The 23,608-nt window shown below is 38.3% G+C and overlaps 1 protein-coding gene across 10 annotated transcripts in view; it reads right to left on the reverse strand.

Annotated features, from left to right (window-relative positions):
* Window positions 1-407: 407 nt before the first annotated feature.
* Window positions 408-23,608, reverse strand: part of LOC101486720 (uncharacterized) — an 80,334-nt gene continuing 57,133 nt past the window's right edge. For 6 of the 10 annotated variants that reach the window (XR_013101655.1, XR_013101652.1, XR_013101651.1 and 3 more), the window contains 2 exons: window positions 7,487-12,713; window positions 408-1,378 (listed from right to left, as the gene is read on the reverse strand). The gene's annotated coding sequence lies outside the window, so the exon portion shown is untranslated. Of the gene's footprint in view, window positions 1,379-5,791; window positions 12,714-23,608 lie in introns of those variants that run through there. The other 4 variants (XR_013101647.1, XR_013101649.1, XR_013101648.1 and 1 more) reach the window with 4 other exon arrangements.

Raw genomic sequence — 23,608 nt, forward strand, 5'->3', positions numbered from 1 at the left:
CAGCATATGCTTTAAATGTTTTCTCTCACACACGTCATGTGTTTACACATGCAGATTTTTTTTTTTACTTCACATGATCACATTCCCAATTTCTCTGTATTTTTGTCTGTAATGATTAGAACAGAACACATTTTTTTTATTTGTTTGCTTTGCAGAACAAATAAATAAACATATAATGAAAAGCTGCATTCAGAGCACAGCAAGCATTACAGTGATGCAGAGTGATGCCTAATAATCTCTGACTTCCAAATGCAGCTGCACTTACTGCTACAGTATGTATATTATTCCATATTAATGAAGGTCAGATGAAAAAAATAATGCTGCTTACTGTCGATATTCATGCTGCACCACACATTCACCAACAATAAAGCTGGGAAATAACAGCAGACAAAATAAGGAAATTGTGTCTTTGACCACCAGACTGTTTAATAATGCATCCTGTCAATAGTAAGTCATATACATGCACTGATTCTTTATTTATGTGAGGAAGAATAATGTCAAAGAGGGTTAGCAGTGTTTATATACACACACACACACACACACACACACACACACACACACACACACACACACACACACACACACACACACACACACACTCGAGGGTGAAAAACAACTTTTTTGTATGAAAGTTAATCAAATAGAATATAGCAAGTGTTTATTTATTGTATTAATACCCCTGCCAGTGGAGAAGCAGTGTACATTTGCAGGTAAACATACTTTAAGTGTAAGTATCTAGGCAGCAAAAGGACACATGTTGGGTTATTCAATTCAGCTGAAAGACCCCAGAGACAAAGGCAGGTTTGCAAATTTTATTATCTGCAGCAAGGAACTCGAACACAAGAGCTTTGAGGCAGGCAAGTATTACTGTTGTAAGAGTGTCTTTTCAGGGACTGGGCAGCATTTCACCAGAGGACTGCCAGAGTGGAGAGGACAGGTTAGTAAAGAACTAATGTGATTTGCCGCTGTTATACAATTTGAGAGCAGATTTGTGTTCTTACTTGAATCTCTTCATGTAGCTGCTGATGGGGGAGACACGCAAGGATTTCCAGAGGGTGAGATTGGTGAAGAGTGGACTTGCAAGTAAGTAAAAGATTTCTTTGTTTGCAGGGTCCAACCAGGAATCAAGCCAGAAGAATAACTAGGAGATAGGCTGAGAGAACAGTCAGGGAACTGCAAAAGAGTGATGAGATCATAGTAACTGAGCCTGATTACTCCCACACAGGCGTCAACAATCTGGAGGAGAATGGAGGTTCCAGCCGGTCCTTAAATCCAGAGAAGTAATGAGTAGAGAGGAACAGGTGTACCCACTGGACCCATGAGGCAGGAGCAGCCTCACCCACTGTAAACCAGAGCCAGAGCCTCTCCCAAATGCCAACTGAAAAAAAGATAAAAAGTGAAAGAGACAGAGACAGAAAGATAAAAAAAACAAGCGCAAGAGGGAGAGAGAAGCAACATCTGCCAGGACCATGACATGCTGACACGTTTTTTGATGAGGAAAAGCTAAATCACATCAGCAGTCTCTCTAGCCATGACTTTATTTTCAATTCCTCCTAATGCAAAATAACCGTCTTACAGTTCCTGTCGTCAACTCTGGTTGATGTAAACACTACTAGTATACAAACACATAGATGTAAACACAAATACCAGTTTAAACTGCAGCTGCAAAAGTCAGTAAGCTTAATCAGCATTTTGTTAGCTTGTCTGGCAAGCCACTGGCTGTAACAGACATTTATTGATATTTTTAAAAATTTCTTCAGTGCAGCGTAATAAAAAAAAAGAACTCGCACAGCAGTGACATGAACTGTTTGTCCACCCTCCAACTCTGAGTTTTTAGCTGACAGTCAAAAGCCCTCTCACTCTCTTTTCATGCTTTCTGCCTTTTATTGTGAAAATGCCAACTAGACTCAGGAGGTAGAGGTTGATGGGTCGAGTGACCCCAGTGGAAATGGCAGTTTCACAGATGCCAATGTGTTGTGGCAGGTTTAAAAATATGCATATTAGCATGCATGCGTGCCTGTCCACAGCATGTTTAGGGTTGCTTTGCCCCATTTTTGTTGTACCTATATAACTTCATATACAAATTTTAAAATCAGGTGCCAACATGAGCATTCATCTGTGCTTGGACTTTGTGTGTGGTCCAAACCCCCTGTTATTTTGCCAGATGCTACCTCCTCTTTATCCAATATGTTTCCTCCTTGGTGTCTTTTTTGTCACTCAGCTGCTACTTGTCATTTTTGTCTTTATATATATATGAAGACATTTATGAAAGCGATATATATATATATAGGCAACCGTTCTACCCACTGAACATGATTGACATATAGTATGGTTATTTTCCGGGTTTGTTTTATTTGTGATGCTCCCTGCACATTGTGTAATGTAAAGGATGGATGGGTGTGTGCTATAATCAATCAATCCATGAACCATGGTTTATATTGCAAACCCTCCTGTTTCTGTGTGTTTTCATGTCAGAGCTCAGTGTTGCATATCCCGATGTTAGTAATTTAATTATACCCTGTGCACAGTTCATTCAGCAAATATTTAATTCAGCAGCAAGTATATAGAAGCTGAAAGATTCATTTATGCAGGTCACAGCAAGTATATGTCATCTTTCTTCCGTTTCTTCAAATTAACATTTAATTCCTAAATGTTGGTTCTAGTCTGTATAAAGTAATTATAATTTTGTCACACTTATATCTATAAAATGTAGACTTCTCAGCTTGTAAAATATGGGCACATATGCACACAGACACACCTCCGTTACAGACTTTGGTCAGAACAGCAATTATTGTCTCACCATACCATTTCATAGTTGTAATGATTATGTAGTACCAACTGTTCTCTGGCCCACACGGACTGAATCTTTGTTGCTATCAGACACAAAATGGCTACTCTCATATGGAGGTCAACTGATATGAGGGTAAGCATTCAGGCACAAAATGACCACTGTTGAAATGTGGATAAGTAGGCTGACCTTAGATAAATTTGCTCCCGGGCACTAGCTTTCTTAGAATATTTATCTGAGGATTGTGGAGGACACAAAACCATGGTACAAAAACTCAGAGGCACCCAGCATAAGTGAAAACATTCAAATACCCATCCTACTAAATGTGTATAGGATGTATTACAACTGCTATTGTTATTCTGCCTGGCTCAGTTGGTATTTTTCAGTCATCCGTGGCAGCAATAGTTGGGGTTGGTACCCCACTGAGGACAACCTCAGTTCTCCAACCTGAATGACAAAATAAGCTGTCATTTCCTTCCAAAATGACCCATATGACCCATAATAACCAGTGCTGTCAAGTTTATTGTGTCCTCACCTGGGGAGTTAAATTGTAACCTTACTAAACAAGTGTCAACAGCTGCAGTTTGACTCAGGGGGATTGCAAATAAGTGCACTGATATACACTGGCAGGGAATTTATCCCCAGAACTAACTTGATCTGAGTCTGCATTTTTGTGCTGGCACACTTTTCCTGAAGTACTTCTTAGATTATGGTCCCGGAAGTCCACTTTTACTGAAATGACCTGAAATATGATGTCTTATTAGATGCCAAACCACTGCGGAATAAAGTTCACGTTACAAATATAACACAAGTGGTAGTTATATTTGATTGACCAACACAGCATGTTGGCAGATTACAGTGAATTTTGCAATGCACTGCTGCATGACAGACCAGATTCTACACAGCCAATGTGGTGGCTAATGAGAGGGCTGTGTCATGCAGTGCTGTTGTGTGAATCTAGCAAAAAACTGTTTTATTTATTTGGGTGTCAAAATAGTTTTTCTTGCCCTGGTGACAACAGTAGCTGGAGACATGTTTTTAGTTGGGTTGAGTCAGTGCTTCGAAGATTTCAGATTTTACTTTGAAAGTTGGGCGCTTGTTCAGTCAGTATTGCTACAGCTACTTTTCTTTTGGTTCACTGATGAAAGGCGGAAGGATACTGTTTTGTGAAAGTATGGGAATGTTTTGGTAAGTGACCATGCAGACAGGTGATAAAATTATAATAGTCGGCCATTAATTGTCAGGATATGCTGAAGTTTAAGGGTAAAAGCTAAAATGCTGTGCACCAGTTTTACTGCCAAAGGAAATACAAGCCTGGTTCCTGCAAAGATAAGACTGTGTCTGTCTTTGGTTCACCTTCATTACTACATAGTGAACCTAAACAGTAAAGGTTACTAATGAGCTAATGAGCAAGGCTAAGGAAGATTATGCAGAATTATGAAGTGTTGAAGAATTTTAGAAAGGTTACTGTAAATGCAAACTCTGTGAAGAAGTAGTAGATTATGATTCAACAACAACAAATAACAAATATTGAAAATTACTGAAAATGTGTAAGTTGAACAAAAAGTTTTTGAGAATTGTACGAATCTCAGCTGATTTTTTAAAATTATTATTATATTATTTTTTAGCCTTTATCGAGAGAGGACAGTGTAGAAAGGAGAGTGAGAGAGAACAACAGGGGGAAGACATGCAGTAAAAAGCCTCAGGGCTGACTCAAACCCAGAACTTGTAATACAATATCCTACTCAATCCAGTACACTATACCATCACATTAGTGAAACTAACTTTCACATATATCAGCCCACATGCACTAAAGCGAGCCATGCTGTGTAGAGTTTGCATGTTCTCCCCATGTATGCATGGATTGTCTCCAGCTACTCCAGCTTCTTAACCCAGTCCAAATACATGCATGGGGTTAGATTAATAGCTGATTTTAAATTGGGTGTGAATTTGAGCATGAACCATTGTCACTTTGTGTTAGCACAATGATAGACTGGTAACCTGTCCAGGGTGGCCTGTGACTGATGGGATAGGTTCCAGCCCCCCTGCGACCTTGAGTTAGATAAGTGGATGAAGATGGTTGGATGAAAACGTGATATATGTGGTGTATACTACTGTATTGTGATCCACTGTGGAATTCCTACACCAGTTTATGAATTTGTTTCCCCCATGGTCATTAAAGTTGTTACATAAAGTGTAGAAATGAATCCTTGCTTTTTGAAATTTTTTTTAGATCTTACACTGATAATCTGTTAAACCTGTTTTACAACCTTTCATTCAGTTTCATCACTTAGTGAATGAGTCTTTCTGTATTCTCTCTTTTTGTTGGTTGGTTGATTGTTTGGCTGGTTTGCAGGAATGGAAAATAACTGGCATACATGTTGACGAAATGTGAGATAGATAGCATTTAATTTAATCTTCATCCGTTTTCTTCCGGTTAATTTTATCGATGCAATAAAATATCAGTTTCATCTAATTCCTAAGTTATCACTTGCGTCCAAATTAACCATTAAGCCTTATAAGTAAATATTTCATTTTTAGGCACGTGTATCGCCTTTGTTTGCAACATGATCAGATAAACTAACTGTGAAAAGAAGCAGACTTATTGATGTGAAAGAGTAATAAAGACTCTAAATGCCAATCATAGCTACAGATTACATCAACATCTGTTGTCTTTGGTCTGCTCTATAGTTGCACTCAATATAAGAAAAAACCTTCTGTTGCAACACTCTGAATGACCATTTCGTGTCATGTTCATAATCCAGTGAATTAGATTTAGCAAAAAGTATGTAAGATCAACCGGATAAAAGAGAAATATAAGATTAGAGTTTGGCTCAATAAATCAATTAAACAATAATAATAATAAATTGATCACTGATAAATCACAAATTGAATTTATAAATGTTACATGTTTTGTGTCACGTGTCAACAAATTTCCCACGTGTGGGACTAATAAAGGTTATCTTATCTTATCTTATCTTATCCACAACAGGACCTCACTGTCACTCATGTGTATAGGAAAATAACGTCTACAATATCATCAATCCCATGTGCATTTTTTTCCCCGTTACTTTCAAGAAAAACAAAAGGAAGCACGTCTCTGACTTTCAATCAAATCAACTTTTAATGAAACTGTAAAGTTCAAAAGAAACAAGGGATTTTTTTTAAAGAGCAACTACATATCCATATCGTCTCGGAGCCGACTTAAACTCTATGCATGACTGCTCTTCTAAAATCTCAGAGGAGATATGGGTGAATGGGAACAAGTCTGGCTGACAGAATGGCGCAGTGTAAAGGAAAAGTGAAGTGTGTGTGTGTGTGACAGGGTAATGTAATTTGCTTTTGTTTAACCCTGAGCTGTAGGGTCTCTTGTTTTAATAGAGTAGTAGATTAGTTTTGCAAACTCACATAATTAGGTAAGTGATAAAGCATACTCTGGTATTTCTGTTCTGCCATTATAGTGCTGTCTCCCTCTCTCTGTCTTTCTCTCTCTCCCTCTCTCTGGCAGAAACACACAGATATTCATACTCTCGAAACACGTATATATTATATATATTCAGGAGATTATGGGAATAAATATATATTGTTCTTGCTTTGAGCCAAAATATCATCCTTTATCTCCCCCAGTATCCCATGATAAAGGCTGGGTGTTGTTTCTTGCTCATTAGTTTTCTTTGCTTCTTCCTGTACGTCCTTCTGCTCCATTCCTACATCAGTAAACAGTCTGGGCATAAATCCATCGTCCACAATGTCTACCGTTCACAGGCAGACAAATTCACATCTGCTTTTTTTAAAAGGAAATTGCAATTCTGAGAACATGCAAGTCTGTCACACTTAAATTAAATACACATGCTATGCCTTGCATTAAATTCATTGAGGAGTAATGAGATTTGCCAAGTAATCAAATAAATGCTTATGTTGCAAATTTACCATAAGAAATGCACTCAAACAGACACAAATATGCTGTATGAGAGCGTTTAAGCATTTTATTCTACATTATTCATAGTACTGAAAAAGGTAATCACTTTAGAGAGAAAAGAAAATAAAAGAAAATGAAAGAGAGAGAGAAACAGAGATAACATTGCTATGGTTATTGCTGGTATTGCCCACAAGCACCATCTGCTAGAACACAGGGTCACAGCACACCTCCGCTTAGGTAGGCTCCCAAGGTGAAGTGTGTGTGTGTGTTCCCTTATATATTCACCTTGTGCATGTTTGGGCATCAGGGTTTACTTTACAAATCACTATGAAATTCATAAATATTGAGTTATTTAGTGCAGTGTTTCTCCATAATAAACAAAAATTAGCCAATGTAACTCTTCTAAAAAGAAGACAGGTTAAGGTAAGGTTAATTTCCCTAAATAGACCCAGATAGACATTAGTTTGATAACAATCAGGGATAACTTCAGAACTTACATTTACCAGTACCACAGAAGAAATTTCACTTGAATTTGTTTCAGATACCAGTATGGCAAGGTCATTTGCTAGTGTCATTGGCCATGTCATTTCCAGGCTTGCAATGTTGTCTGAAGTCCAACATAGTATTGGTAGTTATGTGGCTGCATCCATGTACGGAGAACGGGTACCGAGTAGGAACAGTTATGAGTAGCACAAACGGTTAATACCATAAGAGGCAGACAGTGAGAAAAGAAGAAAAAACAAAAGAACACAGTTTTGTCTTGTTAATACATAACTGACCTCTTTTCTTCCTGTTTGTGGCTCCATGCAGAACGAGGGTAGAGGGAAAATAACGGAAGAGAAGCAATGTATGATTAAAAATGGAAGTACGATTTTTTTTTTTAAAACAGTGAAAAAAAGAACTGAGTGTGAAAAAGGGAGACCAACCAGGCTGGCAATCAGATAAAATGATGCAGGCTGCAAAATGACCGGTTTCAGATATATTCATAGTTCATCCAGTATATGGCATGCTTTCCAAGTTAAGTATAAACACAGCTGCAGAGATACGTATGTGTGCGCTTGTGTCTACATTTTTATGTGTCTGCGTGTCGCGTCGATGTGACAAGGTAAGCTGGGACATGAGAGACATGAGAGTCAGCAAGCTCAGCGGGGGTGTGTCAAGACATCCCTTCTCAAAAATCAAACCTGTGTTTTAAAGGCATCAAGTACAAATGAGTTTGATGGAGGGGTCACAGCTGCATGAGCACATATGCATTCCTATACATGCCAGCACACAAAAACTGCACATTGATACAAACACACACATAGAGCTCATCTGCTGAAAGCTCGTGCAGCTGCACTCCAGACAGCAGTTTGCTGGAGAACAAGACTTTATCTTATGTAAGTTGTCTGTGTTACTACACATTCATGGGCACACAAACCCTCGAGCTGAACTTGAAAATCATAAAATGCACTTGAAATGCTGTCAGTGTTAACAAAACAACATAATATCATAAAAAAGTTGGCTTTGGAAATTTGGCTTCAGAAAATCCCTAATCCATACTCTGCTGGCATTCTTTTCAAGTCATTTTAGAAGAGATATGCACCAGTGTGCCATGCCAACACATAGAAACGCAAGGACTTGGGGAAAAAAGCAACAACAAAGGAAAACAACCAATCCTATTTCTCACCTCATTTCTCACTATAATGCACCATGAAGATAACCTTGCAAGTTGCAAGCAATTGATGTTCATGTGAATAAGAGTGCCGTTCAAAGAGCAATTAATTTTCTCATGAGAAAATGGTTCTTAATTAGACTAGCAGTGTGTAGGCTTGGGTTATATAAAATTAACTTCACAAATATATTTCACTTTGCTAAAATAAAGTACTTTTAGCTAAACTATTGCTGAAGTATACTAAAGTAGGCCAGTATTTCTTAGTCTACTTCTTGTCTCTTTTAGCCTCTAACTAGCTGTCTACCCATTTCTTATAAGGCTGTTATGTAGTTTTTCATTCTGGTTTCATTTCTTTCTCAGTTTGCTGAAGTAGCTAAAAAAAAGCACTTAAAGTTTTCACTGAGTGAAAATAGCCACTTATTGACAATTTCATCCAGCTAGCTGCTGCCTCGTGTCTTTCACATCCTTTTTAACAAATCCATGTTATTTTATTTCTGCTTCTCCTTAATGCATAGCCCCCAGTTGTCACTTTTAATTTTGTCTTTTATCCTACTTTTGTCTTTTTCTTTTCTTTCACCGTCCGCATTGAACAGGAAACATGACTGTCCAGTGTTTCCAGAATTTCTTTCACGGTATTACAAGAGCGGCGTACCCTGACTTCAGTGTTAAATCCAGCTGAAAAAGAAGCGTAATCATATCAGTGCTGAGCAGCAAAGTGGGTTATTTGACAGCAGAAAGAGAGACTGAAAGGGACAAGAGCCAGTCTCATTGCTGCTACAGGGAAAAGCTAATTCTGCTCTTTCAAAGGGCATGAAAAGAACGACACAGGAGAAGAGAAGAGAGTCGGTGAACAGATCTGTTCAATTCCATCTTACAGTCTACACCGGACATGTGCAAGAGGGATTAACCAGGATAATAAAGGGTTGTAATGGTGGAAATTTTAGAGAATCAAAGCATGGGGCTGAGTGTGCCACAGAGGACAAATAGACTGAAAGGACAGGGAAGACAGACGGTTAAGAGTTTGACTATCCAGCTCGATCTTCTCTGCAACTCTTATTAAAAAGCTTGAGTAGGAAAGATTCTGGAGAGTAGAGCCCATTCTTCATTTTGCTGCAGTCTCAACTGAACGGCCTTCAGTACAACTGTGCCTCTAAGCCCTGATCCTTTGGTGAATAGACTGAATTTACAACAGCAGACATAATTAATACCCAGTTGAACTGACAGGAAAAAAATATTCTTGAAAGAAAAATAATAAAGGTAAGTAGAACGACATGAAGGATATAAGGTTGAAAAGTTGCATTCCAGTATGTTCTGCTGAGTTGCACACAGTCAGTGCAGTCTATTGATGGAAGGAGGAACGCTAACTAGCTCCATATCATCACTTTTTTAAATTTGAGGTCAGATACCTAGAGTTTGGGAAAATTGAGAAAAAAAAGTTGAACTACTGATTAGTGAGTCATATGTATAATTGAAAAAAAAAAACATGAGAATCCCAGTTCTAATTAATAGCATTAGCTGAAAATGTAAATAGATAGAACTAATCAATGGACAGAAAAATAGTTTAAAACAGCCTTGCATTGCGAATTTGGGAGCACAGATTGTTTATAAAAAATGGATGTTGCCTCAGGGCTAGGGCTGGGCGATATGACCCAAAATTCATATCTCGATATTTTTTAGCTGGATGGCGATATAAGATATATATCTCGATTTTTCTTTTTAAAGCCATAAGTTAAGAACAAAAAGAGAGTTCTTAGTCACACTGTGTCCCAGATGTCACACGGGCACTTTTATTTACATACAGCGTAGATATTACTCAAAAATAAATTATCAGCATATATTAAATAATCATGGTCCATAAATAAAAGAAAATAATGTTGTTTTTGTGCATAACAAAAAGCTCACAATTGTGCAGTCAAAATGTAAACTAAAAGACGCTGAGCATAATAACAAAGAGACAGATTTCACAGCTGCTCCACGTCTCTGAACAGGTGCCATTTGTGGTCCTTATACACACACTGTACGTATCACTCCGCGAGGCTCCTCCTCTGTAGCCGTAATTCTCCGACAATCCATCAAGCGGTGCAGCTCCGTAGCTTAGCAAAGTCATATTAAAACATTTTTTGACAGATTGCTGAGCGCTGTGTACCACATAAAATCGGTTCGCGGTCAGTAAGCACAACCAGAATTCATACATAAGGCGCACTGTCGATTTTTGAGAAAAGGAAAGGATTTTAGGCCGTGCAGCCCCTCTGGGCTGCATGTCGTTAGCGTGGTTAGCTCGCTAACACGTTGACGCCATCCAGCCCCACGCACGGTAACTCGCTAACGGAGATTTTCCGCTTTCATCTTGTCATTGCCTGCAGGTGACGCTATGGGGGAGGCGGAGTTGTGTTCAGTGCAGGAGAGGCGAGGCCGAGTAACGTTGCGTAGAGACAAAAGTGGACGAAAGAGAGGCAAACCTGCGGCTCCACAAGTATAATTATAACGTAACATAGACTATATCGATATAAACGATATTGTCACATCTTATATCTCGTATGAAAATATATCGATATTTTTAAAAAACTCGATATATCGCCCAGCCCTACTCAGGGCCTTGGAAGTAAAGCCAATGTGAAAAGTGTTGAATTGTATAAAACCCTATGAGAAAATTACTCTACTATTCAATTGATCTATGGCCCAGGTAACTTTTTGCTGATAAGTTTCAATTTTTTGTTTACTAGTTTGAACACAACTTGATCCTTTGTTCACTTATAAATTATCCCAATTGGAGTAAATTAGATAACAAAGCAGGAAATGATTATGACTGACAACCTTTTGGCATCCTGTTGTAACAGTAAAACAGGTGACACTCCAGACCTGTCACACACAAACACTGTGTCAACAGATTTTTAAAAAATTAATATGCACCTTTTTTTCTGTTTTACTGTAGTAAGAAACACTACAAGAAGATATTTGACACCGTCAAAATTATTTTTTAATCACTTTTAACCTTTGTTTTAACAACATTTCACCAAATTTACCTGTAAAGTAAGCACTCCTTAGATAATATATATCGTGTAATTGGATTCAGCGCTGTTAAATTTTCTGCCCCAACAGAACCCCTGAGCTGGGAAGAACTTGATGGGAAAGGCTGGAAGGGTTTCAGGGTTTGATATAATAAATCTACCACAAATTATCATTAGGGCTGGAAGGTTTTGCTTCAACACATGTTTTATTTACAAACACAGATGATGTAAATGAGCACATCTGCCAATGAATTAATTTGACTGACTGCAGACTGCCAATTAAGTCCTGATGGTGGACTATGTAAAACATTGCACATGTCTGGAAAGCCAAAGACTTCTTGGGATATATATATTTTTTTACTTGTTTTGTGGTTCTGTGTAGCTAAACTGTAAAGAGCATGTTTAATTCTTGCTCTCTGTGGTTTTAGTGTCATAACACTACAGAGGTTTCTTAAATTTCAGTGCCTGAACTCTAACTCTTGCCTTCTCTGTCTTTTTGTCTGATATAATGAAACAGTTATGTATACACAAACAGCTCCCCCCCCACCCCCCACTAAAATCTCTTGGATTTCTGTCAGATAGTGTTGGCAACCCTAACTCCACCACACTAACAATGTCTGCTATGAATAGAAATAATTGCCATGCCTACAACAGTGCCACAAATTCTACACCTGCTTCTCCCACACCTTAAATCACAGATGCAATTACCTGTGCTACGGTGGTCGGTCAGCAAAGATATATCACTTTTAGCAGCCATGCATGCAAGTTTTGGTTTTCTTCTTCTATTTTTCACACAGGCACATCTAAAGCTAAAATGTTATGCATCTTTTGTTGGTTGTCTGTCATTTTTGGGTAATGTTTAACTTCACTATTAGGCTGCTATTTAATCAGATTTTATCATTTTATAGCTAGGCCTGAATCTACAGCAAAAAGAGATCAATAGATTTTTTTTTCATCTTCAAAGCAGGCAGGAGAATCTTTACAATGGTGTATCATCAACTTTTCAAAATATGACTATATGAAACTTGCATCATTTCATACTCATTACTGTTGAAAGAAGATATGAGAAGATGGATAGACTAAATTGTACAGGACACAAAGAAGATGTGATTTTTAACTATATTAGAAGTGACTTCAGAATAAATCTGAAACAAAAGGGGGAACTAATGCTATTTCTCAAAGAAGTCAACAGCGGGATGGATATTTCAGTAGTAATTATTTTACACATCTTTGCAGCTGATTCAGACACACAGAACAGAACACCATTACTGCACAAAATCTTTCACAAACCTGGGACAGAAGTTAATGACTTGCTTCTGGAAGAAGAGAGGGTTGGGTCTTTTCCTGAGACGGAGACATAAAGTGAGGAATGAGAATTATTAGGAAGGACAGATTGAGCGAAACTGAAATGGCAGCAAGAAGGTGAAGCAGGGACACGAAAAAAGAAGAGGAACAGTGATAAACACATGAATTGTGGGAAAGAGACAGGAGAGACAGTCAAAGAGAATGATTATATATAGATGCAGTGAAGGGGCAGACAGGTTGGCAAAGGAAAAGACAAGAAAAGGAGACACAGTGAATGAGCGGTATGCCTTCTCCATGACAGAAACAAATATGTGGTGAAGAAAGCAGATGAACAGCAGACATCAAAAAGCTAGTTATGCAGGTGAAGATCTCTACTAATCATTAGAGTGCAGTCACTCTCACACACACAAAACAGCATCTCTATAACAAGCCCTGTATCTACAAATCATTAGCATGTGTAAAATGGAAGAGAACGGGCGTTTAGGACAGAGAGAAAATACAGACGTGCATGTCAGGTCAGCTGTTTCATCATGCTCAGTGTTTAGTTTGAAAGCAAAAGAAACTAAAACTAAAACATTTGTTTTTATTACAGACAAAAGGACTGTACAGTAGCAGTCCCAATCTCACATGCTAGAACTTACTATTATTTATTTTTCATTTTGTTTTGTAGGCTTATATTTTCTTTGAATGTTGAACATTTAACTCGTAAAAAAATGACAAGGCTAATGCAGTGCTTATGTTATACTTTTGTGAGCTGTTTGCAATGTTGTCCTTTCTGTTCTATTAGGTTCTCTGTTAAGCTCACGTGGAAAGTGCCCCCTAGTGTTACCAGTCAGTTTTCAGAGAACCATTTTGAGGACGCTCCTCATTTGGTTAAATCAAATAAATGAATAGATGAATAAATAGGGTCTATAGAACAAACTATTTTATCTTTCCTATGGGATTGTTAAAAAAGAGTGGGACATAACTTTAATTTTAAGGAATGGAGGCAGTATGTTTTCATATTTATATCCTGTATATGATAGTTGATTAGCATTCTGCAGTTTAATTATCCATTATCATTTATGTAATACATCAGACATCAATTCAATTCAGTTCAGTTCAATTTTATTTATATAGCACCAAGTCACAACAACAGTTGCCAAAAAGTGCACATCAATACACACAGACATATTTGCCACAAGACAAATGAGTACAGCATGTCTCAAAGCCATATGAATCTTGTCTTTTGACCATGAGACAAGGCCTTGGCACTTGTTCACAAAAGTTAATGAGCTTTAACCCACACTTCGTCAGGGCTTCATCAGCTAAATTTGTCTGTATTTTCAGGCTGTTTTTCTTCTCTAGCACCAAGGCTGACCTGTTCAAATAATTACTTAAGTGGTCATAGCACACCGACAGTCCAAAGACAATTCCCTTTTCAATTGTAAGAACAAAAGCTACAGGGACACACCAGAAAAAGTGTACAGTCTGGAATAGCCAAGCAATATAATCTTGTGATTAGTTTGATAATGTACTGTAGATGAATGAATTTTAAACTTTCCTAACAGTCCAATTCTGCAACAGAAACATATGTGAAATAGAAATAATTTCATTTTATATTAAAAAACAAATGATTAAAATTTAACTAAAACAGTTCGCATGAAATTCTCTCCAGTACTTGTCAGAGTTAGTACATGCACTACTCTTGCGGATGTTTGCATCAGACTGTATATGACTGTTTAATCAACATATTCCTACTGGTTTGCTTTCTAGACATGAATCATAATGTTTTTAAGTGACCTGGATTAAGGATTTTAGTTAGAAGGAATGATTTTAATTAATGCTAGTAAGAACTTCTGAACTTCTATAACAAGTGATAAGATTGATGAAGATCCTAAAAGAGTATGAATGTTGAAAATCCGGTTGCAACTACAACTAAGGAGAAACAAATATACAAATAGCTCAAACTGAGTGTTCATTCCAGTACCACTATTTCAGCCTCACTGTCTTGCCTGATTGTAACTCCATGCTCTACTTACCCATACAATTAAATCAGGATCAGTTCTCACCATTAAAAGCAAATAAACCTAAACCTAATTTAGTTTATCCTGCACAGACAGTCTCCAGCAATTTAAATGTAACTGTACTGGACTGAAGCAGTGTGCAGGTTTAAAAATGTCACTGTAAAATATATCTACATTGTTAAGGCTCAAGGTCATTGCACAGACTCCCACGTGTCTATTTTGCAATCTAATTATTCTGTGTAACCTGTTGCCTCAATTGACGCCTGTACTTGTCCTTCACCCTGAATTTCACCCCTGGATTGCTCCTCCTTTGCCCCACCGTTAGATACAATCAGTTGGACACATCTCCAGTTGTTTGCACCAACCAGCGTGCAACATTTTTTACCACAGCTGTTATGGTGATGAATGTCAATTTATTATTTTTAGAATGACCAGCTCCCTGCTGTTTCTCTTCCTTGTGTTTTTCTGCCTAAAAGAAATAGCATTAATTGTGTTTGGCCTGTGACCTGGCTGGTTCACTCATGTTCATTTATTTAGACTTTGGTATTCTAATCGTGTAACAAACCTGTGACAAACAAGAGGTGCTTGTCTAAGTCTGGAGGCAAGTATAACTCACTGCACACACCGACTTTTGCAAAAACTTTAGGCTGTGACTAGATTAGTAGCGCTACTCTTCTTTTCTTTGTTTTCTTTTTTTCTTATTTTCATGAAACATCAAAAAGTAATATTTCTAACTCTAATGGCATGTTTTATGTAATGTGTTTACTGGCTATGACTTCCAAAAAATAATCAGCATCCGCCCTTGACATGTGAAGTAAAAGTTCTTGTATTTATAACATATTTATTAATGTGGTGTAGCTACAAATCCCCTGGGGGTTGCTTTAGGATGGACATTCATTGAAAAAAGCTACCAAATCAAACATACAGAGCTACCCACTGTGGGGACGCTTTTGGAATAAGTGACCAGCTAAAAGCACCTTACTTTTTTCATTTAAGTTTTGTTAAGTTTTACAATTGTTCAGTTTCTGTTATTTTACATGATTACTAACTAAATGCTTGCACGATCTATACTGTTTCAAAATAGTCAATTTACATGAAGTCAAAACGAGTGAGCTCTCCCATCTACTTTACATTTGTACAAACTACACATTAATTAGTATGAGGAACCAAACCCTTTAAATGCTTTTAGATTCTACATACAGGGGCTACATTCATTAAGTTTCATAAGAAACAGTAAATCATAATTAATGTCAGGCTTATTTTGACTGCTTTATAACATATTCCTTAGTTCTGTTGGCAATATGCTGCACTAGGGATGGCACAAACGGTAGTAACCAGACCGAAAAGCAGCGCACATTTCGGTGCTTTATTTCGGTGCTTTTTTTTCCTGAGCTGTGATACACTTTAGATTCTAGCCAATCATTTTACGTTTCCGAGGATAGTAGGCGGGTCCAGGTACGTACGTTCTTTTAGAGCAGAGCTACAGATTAAAATGCCCCAGGCGAAGCGGTCAAAAGTCTGGCTGTACTTCACAGCAAAATATGCAAACTCAGCAGCCTGCAACAAGTGCTTTAAGCTGATACTGTGATTGTCACGGTTTGCCGGGGCAAGCCGTGTGGAGGTGGAGAAAGGATCCAAAAGGCGGCAGCTCTGGTGCAGGTGAGTATTTATTTACAGGAGTGGGTACAAACAGCAACGGGGTGTGAACATGAAACCGAAAACCTAAACTGGGTAAACTAACAACACAAACCAGGAATGACGGTGCAGGGAGATCTGGGGAAATACACATGAAGAGACGCAGGGAGACCGAGGGGAAACAACACAGACGAACCAGCAACTACCATGACAGAAGACAAACTTAAATACACTCAGAGAACACAGGGAGATTACACACAGGTGAGGAACACAGCTGAGAGTGATTACGTGACGAGAGTAGGGAGACAAACTGAAAACACTCACATAAGACGCAGACCTTCACAATAAAACAGGAAACACATACTAGCAATGACATAACACACCAACTTAACACAGACTGGGGGACACAGAACATATGAACATGAACTATGAAACAGAAGAGTATAAACACCCAAGGTGACCAAAACCACAGAATACTAATAAACTAAACATAAACACGGAGTCGCAGACTCCGGATCATGACAGTGATACTGTCAAAGGAGGTAACACCTCAAATCCGATGAAACACCTGGCGACGTATAGCATTTTTTTTAAAAGCCAAGAAATGCGCCGTATTTGATAGCTTGCTGTGAGACCTCACACCGAGCGCATCTACTGCGGGTGGGTTGCCTGTTATCGGACAGGAAAGAAAAAGAAAAAGTGGAAAACAGTTAAACATGAGAGGTTTTTGGACAAAGTTTGTGTTTTTTCCATTGTTGTGTTTTTCCAGCCAAGAGTGATACCATATATGCCCCATAGCGGCAGAAAAGGCTAACATTGTTATCTTTTTACAAAAAAACAGCTGAACATGAGAGGTTTTTGGACCAATTTTGTGTTCTCCATTCTTTAATCACCGGTTTGAGCACCGTTTAAGCACCGGCACCGTTTCAAAAGTACCGGTTTGGCACCGGTATCGGATAAAACCTAAACGATACCCATCCCTATGCTGCACTGATTACAATGAGAGAAAAACTGAAACAGTATCCCAGTACTGTGCTTTAATCAGTGCTAACTGCTCCAAATCTGACCCTGTTGACACTAAAACAATTCATCAACTTATTAACAGATGTATTTATAACCAGTAAGAAGGAAAATACAGTTTTCTCACATGACCTTAAAAACATACCATTATACAATATATGCTACCTCTAGTCCTCCTTTAAAACTGATTGTCAGTTGATCCGTGATGGACTGGCGACCTGCTTAGTGTGTCCTCTGCCTTTGGCCCGCTGTCAGTCCCCATGTAACTTTAACTGGATAAGCAGAAAATCCAGTTCAGAAAAGAAATTGATGGATGGGCGACTACTACTCTCAATATATGTATAGTATGTGTGGGTGTGTGAAGGTTCATGTGCATACGGACGATTCTAGAAGTATTTTATGGGCTTCATCCAACACAGCGAGTTCACTGTATAGGTTACTGAGGTTCAAGCTTATATCCTTGTTAAATGTTTTATGAGAAAGGCCGAGAAGTCACGCGTATCACCTTCACAATTCTGTGAGTAAGAAAGACTGAGCCATCTATTCAGCTGAAGATGGGTTCCAGTTTCTCTGGCTGCTTCTTCATTAGCCAGAATAACCTAAAAGACTATGCATTATTTGACTTTGCTTGTATCCATATTTTTTCATGTTTCAATTAATTGATAGGTTTGATAAAAAAAACAAAACAATCTTTTTATACCATTTTATCTACAGTTTCTACCGTAACAGAAAATACTGCACAAATGCATCAGCTGTAATGTTGGTAGTCCATCCATCCAGCCATCGTCCAGTATTCTGAATGCATAAATATAATGAATGTACTTGTTACTTTTTTAATTTTTTTAATTTAATTTTTTGTAAAACTTTTTTTGGGTTAGGGTGCTTTCTGTTCCATTAGCCCTGTGGGAGCCTAAGAGTTCAAATGCTTCTTTTATGTCCTGAAGAGTATAAATTTATTTTATTTCAAATTAAGGAAAAGTTGGAAAAAAGAAATTTTATTTTGATATTTTATTTAAAATGTATGAATTTTACTTTATTGTTTACAGAGACCCCAAGGTCCAGCAGGAGTTATACTGATCATGCCTCAAGTCTGCTGCAATTAAAATACCACCAAACCATTTACACAGTGAACATCACATGACTGCCCGTGCGCTTCTGCTAGTGACTCTGCTTACTCTTAAAGCACAGTGAGTGTTTTAGTATGCCAGATGCAGCCTATAGTCAGGCCACAGCCCTACAAACCTTTAAAACAAGTGAATGGCAAAAGAGCAAAAAGGAAATGGTTTTGTGAACAGTGAAATAGACCCGTATGAACAGAGTACTTGTCCCTCTCCCTGAAAGCTAACAAACACTGGTGTTGCTGTGTACCCAAACAGAGTCGAGTATACAGACATCAGTGCTCTTTTCCAAATCAGAAGAAATGTGATGCATCTCTTTGTGCAATTTTGACAGAAACTTAGTGAATCCTGATGAAGTTGGATTAAATAGATATCAAACAGCATTTACTGACTGTAACTAACATTACTGCCTTGCATGAAACTGAAAAAAACATTCAGAACCAACTAAGTCTAAACAGAGAAAATGTACACAAAAAATTAAAGACTTGTACATATTATACTTCGTTTAGAAAAGAAATCAAGAATCAATATCCCTTGGATATATTGATTTGTGTGTTTTCACTGCATTCTGCTACCAAGCTGGCCATTTACACTTGTTGTGGTCTACAGTGCACCATTTAGTAACACTCCTGGAGAGGTGCACGTCAGGCTAATTTGATTGGCACAGAATCAAATACATCTGAGACTGATTGATCTGCCACCGGTCATGGCCAATCACCTGAAAGCTGTCGGAGTGCAGTCACAAGCCAATTGATCTATATATGTCAATTTTATTTATTTATTTATTAGCATGGCTTCAATCCAGCTAACCCCGCAAAACATAAGCTAAACGATTATAAACACAAAGTAACATTATATAAAATAAGAATAAAATGATGACAATAAAAGTTAATGTATATGGATACATCCACAATGAAATGGAGAAAATGATGTGAAACATTTAAAGCGGAACATAAGAGAGAGTGAGACGGCTAGATTTTTTTTTTTTTTTTTTGCAATAAGACCCATATGAGAAATTTCTTTTCTTGCCCTGTGTCCTTGGCTCATTAAAACATATCACTACTCTTGTCGTGGCGACCCAGTAGGAACACGTCTGTGGCCTATTCAGGTTAGTGACCATTAAAAATATTAAGCTAGAAGAAACGGGGGGATAAAGATTAGATGGATCAGAAAGGACAGAAGAGGCAGAAGGGATGTTGAGGCAGACATGCATTGGATGAGAAAGAAGTCTGCATTTTATTGCCGAGCCTCATCTATCTGCCTCCTTCAGTCTCCTCGATTCTTCTCCTCGTTTGCTGCCATAGGGGGTAATGTAGCATGAAATATGTACTTAAAGCCAAGCTCAGGTGCTGCCATAAAAAGAATAAGAGACTGTCTGGGTCCACGTGTCTGTGTCTGTGTGCGTGTGTGTGTGTGTAAGCAACTCTACTGTGTGTGTATATGCATATGTGTAAGCACTGTAGCATGTATCTAATTTCCTCACATGATTTGCATAAAGCCTGTGTGAACGTACTGCAGAGGATTCAGATGTAAGAAACAGCAGCAGTAGTTTTGCGTCTGTGTTTGCATATGCGCATGTATGTGTCCGAAAGCATATGAGAAAAAGACTCCCCCACCATTTCTCATCCACACGTTACTCCTCTGTGTTAACGAAAGATGTGAAGCCATTAACATAAACTGAAACACACATACTCGGGTGTGAAATTACCTGTTTTTATTGCAATTCAGTGAGGAAGGTGAAGACAGGCATTGGCACAAATTTATGTTCTGTCACCTTCTGTGAATAAATTGAATAAAGGTTTTTGCACTGCAATTGCAGCAAGTGTCAACCTTCTAAAATTAAGCCAAAATGGGTGTGCCAAAAACTGTAGTTCCTCAAACGGCCACTTGAGGCTGAGTGTAAAAGTGAGCAATCTACAAAGACACCAGTGTTAAAATGTAGTCATTATTTGGTACAAAAAGGTCTCTACATCTATTTTTTTTCTATTGTTAACTCTACTACCTTATTTTGTTTTTCTTTCTGAATACTTCTTCTTTCAGCGACTCCCTTTAGGGGATGCCACAGAGGATCAACTGTCTCCATCTTTCTATCCTTAGCATCCTCATCTGTCACACCGCCCCTGTACATGTGTTCTCTGTGGTCTTCATGTTTTCCTCCTGCTTGGTAGCTCCATATTCAACACCTTTTGTCCAATATATCCTCTGCAAGTGTTCAAATAATCTAAGCCTTTCCTTTCCAACTTTGTCTCCAAGCTGCTCAACCTGAGCTATCTCGCTGATGAACTTTTTTCTAATGCTGTCCCTCTTGGTCACTCCCGATGAAATTCTTACCGTCTTCACCTCTTCCTACTCTTTTTGTTAGTGCCACTTTCTCTAAACCATGTATAACCATCTTATAAACGTTCCTTTTCACTCTTGATGCTATCCTTCAGTCTACAATAACTCCTAACACTTGTCTCCACCTGCTTCACCTGTCCTCTCTTTGTCACTGCACTGCACTGTCCGCTGTCTTGGATGATCCCAGGTATTTAAATTTATTTGTTTTTAACTAACTCACCTATTTAAGGTTTGCATTATTATATTCATTGACACTTTGACTGACAAACAGATGCTGACATAGGCAGTTATAGCCAGGATATCTCTGTTAAGGGGCGTCCACAGAGGAAGTGATTCCCTCAGATGTATTTATTTACACCACTGTAATGTATCAGCACCTTTCACTCTCATTGATCACATTCCTTCCTGTTGAGAATAGTGTAACTCGGGACCTACCCACTTTGCATCGCCAGTCTGTCGTCACTTGAAATTGCTGAATGTTATTGACTTTCTAGACTTTGCCTCAAGCTTACTGGAGCCACTAAACTGAACCTTTTAACTTTTGGAGAATCCATCCATCTAGGGAGTTTAGAAACCATTGAATCTTACAACACGCCTTTGAAGTGCAGGAAAAAGTCAGATTACCTGAAGGAAGGAGACACGGAGAGAACAAATTCTACACAGAAAGGCCTTTGGTATGAGGTGACAGCACTCTATTTTTGGTACATTCATCTTTACTTTATATTTGAACAAATATTTGCAGCTATCTGTGTCTGCCCATGCACACATAGAGTCTATATATCTGCCTTGTTAACCAAGCATGCTAACGTTAGCTGATAATTTGACAATCCACCCCTTTGTCCAGATTCAGTTATTTCTACTGTACATTACAAAAAAAGATGGCAGTGGTTAAAATGATGATGGTTTGAGGCTTCAAAAACACACCATTACAAACGTGTGGGTGATGTCACGGCGACACACTAAACCTGAATGATCACTTTTAGCATCTTAACATTCACTCTGGATTGTGTTCCAATTTATATTTGACTTAAACAGATTTGTGAAAACAAAATTTTACCTTTTGTGGGGGGTTACATGTAACTATTATTGCTTGGCAACTACACTGTAATGACAAGATTTCCTAGTATTTCTGTTGGTTGCCTGGCAACTTCATAGAGGTAACTAGCTCCAGGATGTCAGTAGACATAGAGTGAAGAAAATATAGCACATAACTCCAGATAAAACCACAACATGTCATTTTCAGAGGTTTAGAGCTGCATGCAGGCATATTTTTTTAGCTCTGCTGTGAGCCAGACTAGTTGTTTGTAACTGCTTTAAGACTGAAGCAAACTTAAGCTAATGATCTGCTAGTTCCACAAACATAACAGCGGTAAGCTTATTTATGTTCTCGTCTGTCTGGGCCAAAACAAGAAAGACTTATTGCCAAAAAAATATCAAAGTTTACTTCACAAAAGAGTGTTCAGATACCTATACATAATCTAAAATAATCTTAGACGTGACAAATGTTTTTTTTTTTAATGTCCTCCTTTGGAAAGGCAAACAACCCATTCTTATGTAGAAATAACAGCACCTGTTGCAGCAAAACCATGCTCTGTGAAACTTTCTGTGAGAAAGTAAAGACTGACTCAGAATGACCCTAATTGAAGGTCAAATTCTCCAAGACATAGGTACACCTCCAATTCGCCCATCACCTTCCCACACCGCCACCCTACTTTGTCCTCCTCCCACATCCAGTTCCAGGAACTTCCTTTTAATAAACTGCTGCTGTCATTTATCTTTTCAGTTATCCATCCATCTATCCACTAATTTATCCAGTCCTCTTCTCCATCCTTGCCTCGTCTTCTCCATCCTTGCTATCTGATTTCCAGATAGCCTACCTCTTAGATTGCTCAGACTTGACTCATTCCAGCTACAAAGAGAAAAATCCAAATCACTATTGATTCCACTCTCATGAAAAATACATTTTGCGCATTAGGATTCAGTCTCGGCCCCCTCTTTCTGTATGCCCACTGCGTCTGGTCATATCCTAATCTCCACCCTCTATTCCTCCGCCCCTCCTATGCCCTCTTCACAGTAGGTGAGAGGTATATTTTCCTTCCATACATCTGCCGAGACTTCTGTCTTCTGATCGATCTCTAGCTTCAGCTCTCCAGGTCCATTAGGACGAGTGTTTATGCTGGAAATATCAATACTTTTACTCCTCTGTCTCCGTCTCTGTCTATCCCCCTATCCTTTTTATACTCAACTCTTTCCCTCCCACTTCTAAGTTCCCTACCCTCCCTGGTTATACCCCTCACCATCATGATTTAATTTTCCCACTTTGACACTCAGAATTTTATTTCGTCAAAATAGCTTTGCCTCTATTTCCCTATTTTTTCTTAATATTACTGTCTGTTTGTTTTCTCTGCTCTCATTCAGCCTAAATTGTCTAAAACTGTTAGTACTGAAATTGCTTTTCCCCACAAGGGGCTGAAAAAATAGATAGTGTAGCTTTTGTCACAAACTTTAACTCTTTCTATTGTAATCGAAGACTGACCAAACATTCATAAAAACACAAGCACAATACATATGCAGTTTTCTGTATCCCAGCAGCTGTTTAGGATGTATTTAGCCTGTCATTTCCATTGGATAAGCTTGTTTCTGTTTGCTAGCCAATTTGTCCTGGCTTTTGATAGCTACATCCTGTCTCTATATCTTTATGACACTTCAATTTGCAGTGTTTTTCCAATTCCTGCATGACTCCTTCCAGAATACAGTCATACTGACTATTGCCTTTATAAATTCCACCTGCAAGCTCACCTATGACGAAGTAAAATCA

Source organism: Maylandia zebra, linkage group LG14, assembly GCF_041146795.1.
Source record: "Maylandia zebra isolate NMK-2024a linkage group LG14, Mzebra_GT3a, whole genome shotgun sequence".
Classification (NCBI taxonomy): domain Eukaryota; kingdom Metazoa; phylum Chordata; class Actinopteri; order Cichliformes; family Cichlidae; genus Maylandia; species Maylandia zebra.